The 8811-nt window shown below is 38.5% G+C and overlaps 1 long non-coding RNA gene across 2 annotated transcripts; it reads right to left on the reverse strand.

Moving 5' to 3' along the window:
* Positions 1-3523: 3523 nt before the first annotated feature.
* Positions 3524-8027, reverse strand: LOC137850237 (uncharacterized). Of its 2 annotated transcripts, none has more exons than XR_011092391.1 (2): positions 7731-8027; positions 3524-4042 (listed from the first exon to the last, which is right to left on the reverse strand). It is a non-coding gene; the product is annotated as an uncharacterized lncRNA (long non-coding RNA). The 2 variants fall into 2 exon arrangements; XR_011092390.1 differs by lacking the exon at positions 7731-8027 and adding an exon at positions 6190-6826.
* Between the last annotated feature and the right edge of the window lie 784 nt (positions 8028-8811).

Below are 8811 nucleotides of genomic sequence, written 5' to 3' on the forward strand. Positions count from 1 at the left end.
CTTTTGGTAGGAAATAAATTTGGTCCAAATTTTAGGTCATGAAAAGTCATGTTTTGTTGAGAATAGACTCATTTGGGAGATTCCTAAAAGAGACCTTGGTTTATTTCTTGCTAATCATGCTTGGGTTTTCAGCTTCACAAAATAAACTCAGTTTATGCTGAGATATTTTTTGTTGGGAGTATGTAGAGCTTTCACAGAGATTGCTCTATCACTTCACCCATGACTGAAAATGCACAGATCAGCAACAGGCAGGCAGAGTGGCCAATCTCTTGTGTTAGAAAGGGAGTTCTTCAGTTTTAAATATGTGAAGGAAATTTGGAGGCAGGCAAGGAGCTAGTCTGAAGAGGTTCAGTAATATCTGACCATATGAGGAAACATTTTGTGGCCACCATTTTACTGTTGTGTAGCCCTCAAAGATAAGAGCCATAGCACAACCCAGGTTGGAAAGGATTGATTGTCAGGTTCTACCTTTTGTGGTAAAAGGGAGCCTAGATGAGATTATCTAGAACCAAAATTTTTTGGAACATGAAAGTTGATGCTCTTGTAGAAGAATAAGAGTGCATGTGAATAGTCTTCCAGATCCACTGCTACATCCTCATCAGAGCAGAGTTTCAGGCCCCTGTGCACTGTCCCAGTGGCCTTGAAGTCTTGGTCTCTCATCTCTATATAGGAAACACCTGGTTGATTATGTCCACAGACTGAAATGGAATAAGACTCACCATTTACCTACTGACATCTCACCAGCAGCTCCCAGAAGAGTGCATGTATTTCAGTATGAGCTGAACTGGAAATCCCACCTAAAAATTGGACAAACAGCTTCTTCAAATGTTCAGAAACAGTTTCCCAATTTTATAATACTGTTTACTACCAAACAAACCCTGCTTGTGGCATGTGTTGTACAATTTAAGATGTTTCAATTCTGTTCTTAGATATCAGGTGACCATAAACCTAGCTATTATAGTGAGCTGCAATGAATTTCAGAGAACATACAAGAATTTGCAAAGCTAGCAAGTTTGCAAAAGCACACTCTCTGAAATGTCCTTCACAACTACTTCAGTTCTGAAAAAAAAATCAGGAAACTTTTCAATCTTAGTGTTGTCTTGTGTCTGCATAGAATATGTGGTTCAGAGTTATATCCCAAAATATTACAGACCAGTCAATAAAAAGAATAATAATAATTATTATTATAAAAGTTTTCATGAATTCCTAAGAAAATCTTTCTTCTGCTTTAGTTGAGAGGTTGCTACTCTCTGGATTATTTCTTGGAAATAATTAAGTTTCTTCAGGGTATATAATCTTTGTGACACTTCAACAACTCCATCTCTAGCACATTGTCTTTTGTGTTTAATACGGAAACACAGAGTTGCTCAGAGGAAACTGGAGCATATTTTGGCCCATATGACCTCCTTTTCTGTTGACAAAAAATAAAGCTTGGTGTGCCAGAGGCCATGTGGAGAGCACTGGAAAAAAAGTTAGAAAATGCTAACTAATAATACCTATTTTGTGCTGCAAATTGGTAAGATACAAAAATGAGCAAGGCCATATTCACAATTTTGTTCTAGAGGATACAGGTAAGAAGATGGGTTTATATTTACTTAATTAAAATGTGTTTGGCATGAACGTGTTTGTCTTCAAATGTTTGTGAAGCCCAGGTGGTGGGAAGGTTTAGGAAAGAGGAAGAACTCCAGACATACTACAACAAGCATCCATGTTTTGGAGAACTCCAGACATATTATAACAAATATCCATATTTCTTATATCTGATGTTCTTTAGAGAACAACTGTGGCTGGTCTAAAAATAGGGAGCATGTGATAAAATTGTATTAGTTGGCTTCATTTATTTTTACCATAAGATTAATTTAGATGTTAGAAGGTATTTAGTGGTATTTTAAACCTGAAAGAACATTCAATACTTCCAGTGAAGATCTTTCTCCAAATCATTTCCCTTCCAGACTCTAAACTTACATCTTTCCCAAGTGGCAACTAGCACTGTCTTATCTGGGAAATAAAAAACAAAACAAAACAACAACAAAAACTCACCCTGTACCGGGATTCCCAAAATAAGACACATGAAACTAATGAGCTGCATTTTTTTTACAACTTCCAGAAGGAAGATAAACTGAGTCATTTGCAGAAGATGGGTAAAATAAAATAAAATAATAATGATAATAATACTGATAATAGCCTGCTAATGTAGATTTTTGACTGAGACTTCTTTTTCTCCATGTATTTGTTTTTTATTTTTCATTTTTCTTCTTGGGACTTGGTTACAGACTGATATATACATATTTGCAAAGAGTAAGGCAAAAATTGATAATATTATAAATGACAGTTTTATGTTGTAAGCTGAGAACACAACTAATTTGAATAATAGGCAGGATGCCTGCAATAGATAATATAGCAGTTGAATTTGTGGTCACTTTGCTGTATAAATATATGACATTATTCTCTTTCAAAGAGGTTTGGCAGTCAGAGTATAAGCTGCACCATGGCTTCAGCATTTTATATCAGCTTAAATTCCCTGAAAAGTCTCTTTTCTGAGAGCAGATGAACATGCACAGTTTGACAGAATGGTCTGGGGTGATGCAGGGAGGGAGGGGGTGTGCAGCAGAAGTGTCCTAGGAGAGAGCAAAAATGACAGCAGACCTGCACAAAGCAAGGAACGGATCTGAAGTGAGGCTTTGGATGAGACAGGAACAAATAAATTTAGAATACTACAATACCCTGAATTGGAAGGGACTCACAAGGGTCATTGATTTCAACTCCTGGGTCCACACAGGACCACCCCAAAATCAGAGCATATGTCTGAGAGTATTGTCCAAATGCTGCTTAAACTCTGGCAGCCTCAGGGCCATGACCTGTGGAGCCTGTTCAGTGCCTGGACACCCTCTCAGTGAAGAAACTTTTCCTAACACCCAGCCTGACACTCCCCTGTCACAGCTCCATGCAGTTCTCTTGAGTGCTGATGCTGTTTCCAGAGAGCAGAGCTCAGCACTTGTCCCTCCACTTCCCTTGTGAGGGAACTGCAGGCCGCCATGAGGCCTCCCCTCAGCCTTCTCTCCTATGGGCTGAACATACCAACAGACCTCAGCTGCTCCTTTTATGTCTTCCCCTCTAGATCTTTCACCATCTTTGTAGCCCTCCTTTGAACAGTCTCTAATAGTTTTACGTAGTTCTTATACTGAGGCACCTAAAACTTCACACAGTACTCAAGGTGAGACCATATCAGTGCAAAGCAGCACAGGACAGTCACTTCCCCTGACCAGCTAGCAATGCTGTGCTTGTTACACCCCAGGATACGGTTGGCCCTCCTGGCTTCCAGTGCACACTCTTGATTCATACTCAACTTGCTGTTAACCAAAATCTCCAGATCCCTTTTTGTGGGGCTGCTCTCCAGACTCCTGTCCCCCCGTCTGTATGTGTAGCCAGGATTGTCCCATCCCAGATGCAAAACCTTGCATTTGCTTTTGTTAAACTTCACGCAGCCCAGCCCTCTAATTTATCAAGATCTCTCAGCCAGGACTCAATCCTTGAGGGAGTTAACAGCTCCTCCCAATTTAGTATCATCTGCAAACATACTTAAAACACCTTCGAGTTCTCCATCCAAGTATTTATGAAAAGACTGAAGAGAACTGGCCCTAAAATGGTGCTCTGAGAGAACCCCACTAGTGATTGGCTGCCAGCCTGCTGTAACCCAAGTTACTGCAGCTGTTTGATCCCAGAAACATTTATTTGGAGACATACTGTTTTCTAATTCAAGCAGTTGCATCTTGTCCTAGCTTTGCTGCAACATTTAAACAATTAACATAATTTTTGACAAGGGGAATCTATTGTCACCAGTTCTTTACTTTAAGAGGGAGGAGGAAGGACTTCAGGTCCCAGGGTCTGGCTGTGTAGACGGAAGGGCTGCAGGAGCATGCACACAGTATCTGGTAACCTCCTGATGCTTCATGAAATCCGTAGTTCAGATAGGAATCTCAGTTCCTCTGTGAGGATGCAGGCATCAGAAGCAACCAATATTTCCAGCTAGGTCTCTCAATTCCTGTATGTGGTCAATAGTATGAATGCTTTCAGCCAAAGTATTTTGCATTCTTGATGAAGAATAACATTTATTTATTTATTTTTAAGTAATTGCACGTGTTTAGTGAAAAAAATTCTCCAATTTATCAGAATTTAGCTATGTTAACTTAGCGCAACTTACCTTTTCACAACATGATTTAGGTAGATGGACCTAAGCAAATCATTTTCATTCAGCATTTCAACAGTAAAAGCAATCAATTTTAGATGATCTGTACAAAGGAACACTCTGGACAGAAAAAATGCAGTGCTAAGAGACATCCTTACTCTCCTGTGTGAGTGTTCTGTTGCACTGAAGAGTCAGTGGTATGGCCTGGGAAGTCTGTACTTTGTGTGATGACTGTGGGGTCTGTTTTTGTTTTCCTGAGCATGATTTGGCATATGAGATTTACAGTTTCTTTAACTGATCTCTATGCTATGAGATCTGTTCTGTTCAGCTTATTTTGTAGTTCGAAACCTAAGTGTTCTAATTTCTTTCTGAAGGTGCCTGTCTCTCTTCACTAAAATAGATTAAATAATTTTAAGATTTTCTTCAAATTTCTTTTGTTATATGCCAGAATATTTTCTAGCAAATGATTGGACTGTCCCTGCCAATATCTATCTGTCTCTTAATCTGATGTGACTTGCTTCACTGGTCAGACCAGACTGATCAGTTCTTCATGCCTGCCCATATACTCAACCATACTTTGCCTATGATCTTGCAGATCCTCATGAGTATTTACTAACTTTCAGTTCTGGTTCAGCACTGGCTGATGTGGTTTTGCTCACAAAACTGATAAAGGCAGCACAGCTTTAGCTGTGACGAAAAAATATTTTTAGTTTGTAACTCTGTTATCTGGAATTATTTAAATGAAAAAGAAAAAAAAAAATCTGGCCAATGGTGTCACACATACATTGAACAAAGAAACCCTTCCTTACAAATAATCTGTGAACTTTATAGACTTTTCCCACTTCACTTCCCATCAGCTTCTTATGAGTATGATACAAGTCCTCAAATTTTACTCTATATTATGTTTTGGCAAAATAAGCAGGATTTATATTGGATTTCCCTGGAATTTTTCAGAAAAGCTCCTTTCAGCTCAACATGTAACAAGGATTGACAATGCTGTTGGCTGATGCTGGTACAATACAGCTCTGTAGGTAGTTGGGGCTGTTCTTGTGAGATGCAAAAGTAACTCCCAGAGTTCTCAGCCTCTCTCATTCTTCTGATCCTTCTCTAGAAGTCTAAGACAATTCAAAATGATAAAAAAAAAAAATAAAATAAATTCTGAATATTCTAATTTTTTAATTAAAAATCTATAAAATCAAGCAAATGTACCACAAATTTTAGTTACAGTAATCATGATTTTGAGCAAGCAGCAGTCAAAATTGCAATTGTCTGAAAATCAATAGACTATGAGGGAAATAGAGATGTGTCCATTAGCTAAGACGGCAAACTAATACAGTCAATAAGCAAGTAATGGAAGTAATGCAGGTCTAACATACTAACCTCTAGAGAAGACATTTATCTACTTAATGATAAACTTTTTTCTTCTTCTTCTTCTTTCTTTTTTTCTTTTTTCTTTTTTTTTTTTTCCAGGAATGTTTACAACAAAATGATTGCTTCAATTAATTAAACTTTTTAGCACCAAACCCAAATTTGTTTACTCATGAGCACTTAAGCACATTTAGAATGCTGGATCCCCATATGCTGAATATGATACAGTTGATGTGGCCCCTCTCAATTTACTTTTTTTTGGATACAGTAGCAGCTAGCTGTTTTCATTTCCTCCTATAAAGTATAGCATGGCCTTTGCTGGATCTTTTCACAGTCAGATGCCTGGCAATTTTGAAAGTAGGCCTTGCATATCTTGTAAGTTTAAGAAATGGTAACAGGTTTCTTTTCATATAAACTTGTCTGCCTATGTTCAAATTCAAACACATGCTTAGAATTTCAAAAGTTTCAGAGAAAATGGTAACGGATGATAATTGACACTATAGGAAAATAAAAAAGATTCATATGGTGCCTTGAAATCTGAGGAAAGATTCATTCCTTGATTTGCATAGTTTTTGGATGCATGTGGTTCTCAGACAGTGGTTCAGAGGGCATGCTGTCATGTATTCATGACTCACCTTATGTTGGTGGCATCATTTTAGGTGCTCAGGCAGGCTGAGTCATTGCTTCTTTTGCTCTTTCCTCAGTCTCAGAAAGCAGGTATCACCCTTTCTTGATGCTGCAACTGCCTGATAAAGAGCACCATCTTCTGTCTTCAGCTTGACCTTAAAGGTTGTAATTCTGACTTAGGCTGACATGCAGCACCTCCCCTCAAGGTCTTCTTAATGAATCAGGAGGTTCAGACAACTACAGCTCTCCCCTCACCCATAGCTTAATCTGCTCATCCTCATAGCTGGCCAGCATGACCCTTGTCAGTCGGGAGAACCTCCCTGAATCTGGCAGTTCCTTTTCAACATTCCCTCTTACAACCACGACCAATGTAGACTCCAAAAATACACAAGGAGTGGGATACACAGGAGGTGAACTTACGGAAGCTGCCTCAGCCCCCACTTCTTGGTAATAGCTAGAGGGTACCACTTGACACCGACGTGCAGTCATTTTCCCTCGCCCACACTCTTACGTTAGAAGATCTTGATGTGTACAGGAGTGTGAGTGATGGTCAGTGCTCCTTATCTCTGTTTCTAGGTCTCCATACATTTTCATATACCTTTTGAATTCATTACAAAATAGATGCAGATGCATTCTGGGAACCGTCACTTCACCCTTTTACCAGGCAACAAATTAGAAATTAATTATTTGTATGTTTAGGCAGTATAGCAACATAGATTCACTCCTATCAACAGCTAACCAAGAAAAAAGATGCTATTTTTGATTTCTAGTAATATAAAGCTCATACAAGGTAAAGAAAACTGAAATGCATGTGAAAACATAATCTGATAGGTGGTACCAGGAAAATGACTTTTTGATAGCAGGCTAAGATTTCAGTAAATGTGACTTGACTTTTTTTTCTCAATGCTTTTTGCACAAGAACACCAAAGACTAGAGTGTTATTTCAAATGTTTCTGTATTCCTAATATGATCAGAATGTCATAATCTGTTGTGTTAAATGAAATGTTTCAAAGATTAATCAGCCCAAGATATCAAAATTTTCCTGCCTCTTCTTGATTGCTGGACATCAACTCACCTTTTGAAACATCGTGCGCTTTTAAGTCTGCTGAAAATGACTGCCCCATATAATCAATCAGGCAAGAAAGCTGGCCATTAAAAAGAATGAATGTAGTACCCACAATTTTAGCCCTGTTCTGAATGTGAATTATTTCTCATTAATGCAAGTTAATTCACTTTATGGTCATTACTCGTGTAAACAGATGAATGAGAAAAGTTTTTTAAGTTCTTGGGACCTTAAGAATCAGCTATTTGTTTACTTTGGTTAAAAATACTCTCTTGCAATATCTCCTCTACTTGCTCAGTGCTAGCATGCTTAATCATAACAGGAAGAAAGGAGTGTTCTGTTCTGGAAATTTCAAAACCTCAGATATCTCCAATAACTTTTAATTCTGTAAAAAATGTTCCAAAAAGTCTTATATTACAAGATACCACTGTAAGCCTCCACAGTAGGTTTTATTAATTTATTTTGAAATTATGAAACTGTTCTTACCTGGCTTAAGACATCTAATGATTCGAGATAGTAGCTTTTACGTTATGTTGATGTTTCTAGATAGGAACTCAGTCAAAGATATTTCACCTGCTGACCTGATTCAGCAGCCTGAACAGAAATGGGATTAACATGTAGAAGAGGAACTGCAGAAAGCAAAGATGTTTATGGAAGGGGCTCAGCCATCCTGTTTAAACCTACTAATAACGTCCATGACAGTCTAGCAAGTTGCTGCCTGCTGAAATTTTACCTTGCCATTTCATGACTTAGTCACTGCAAGCACTTGAATTTAACACTGAAGCAAACAGCTGTGAGTGAGCTATAGAGGGCAGACTCTACCTCCTTTTGACAGAGATTCAAACTACACTTTTTTTTTTTTTTTTTTTTTCCCCTTAGTTGGCTCTCATTCAGACCTGATTTAGAAGCAGAGATGCAGCTGACCTGGGTGTGACTAATTGAAGTTGGGTCATCCCAGTTTTGATTCATTTCCTTCCTAAGGCTGAGATATAGCAACAAGCTCCTTGAAAGGTAAAGGTTTGTGATGTATTGCTGAACTGGAGGGCATGCCTGCCAACACAGCTTTTCCTTTCCCTAGTACACCCGTTACCACCCCCGGTTAGCTTTTAATGATAACTGAATGCACCTTTATGGAGGTCATTGCTAATGTGAAGCCCAGGGAAGAAGATGGTAAACAAAATTTGATCAGGAGGTATGGGATGAACACATACTTTATCAAATGTATTGTTACAGTACATAGGAGGCGGTGGGAAAAAATAGATTGTACAGAAATGCTTATGGAAGTTATGTCTCCTTCTTTGGTCCGCTCAGAGGAGATGTAAATATCCTGCTGTGCTGCTTGATCCCACAGTTTAGCGTAATCTGGTCAATCTCTGTCCTGCAGCAACCTGTGTTGTCCTTATGTTGTTTGTTTGTTTTAATTTCAAAGGTAGGACCTGCGCAGCCATTAACTTCAACTTCATCGTGCGACAAAATAAGTAGCTCTGGCTGACGGCATGCTTGCCATTGGATGACTATAAAGTGTTCCTACTAATAAAATGCTATTTTTACTCTACTGTTCTACAGC

The sequence above is a fragment of the Anas acuta genome, chromosome 1 (genome assembly GCF_963932015.1).
Source record: "Anas acuta chromosome 1, bAnaAcu1.1, whole genome shotgun sequence".
In the NCBI taxonomy this organism is placed as follows: Eukaryota; Metazoa; Chordata; class Aves; order Anseriformes; family Anatidae; genus Anas; species Anas acuta.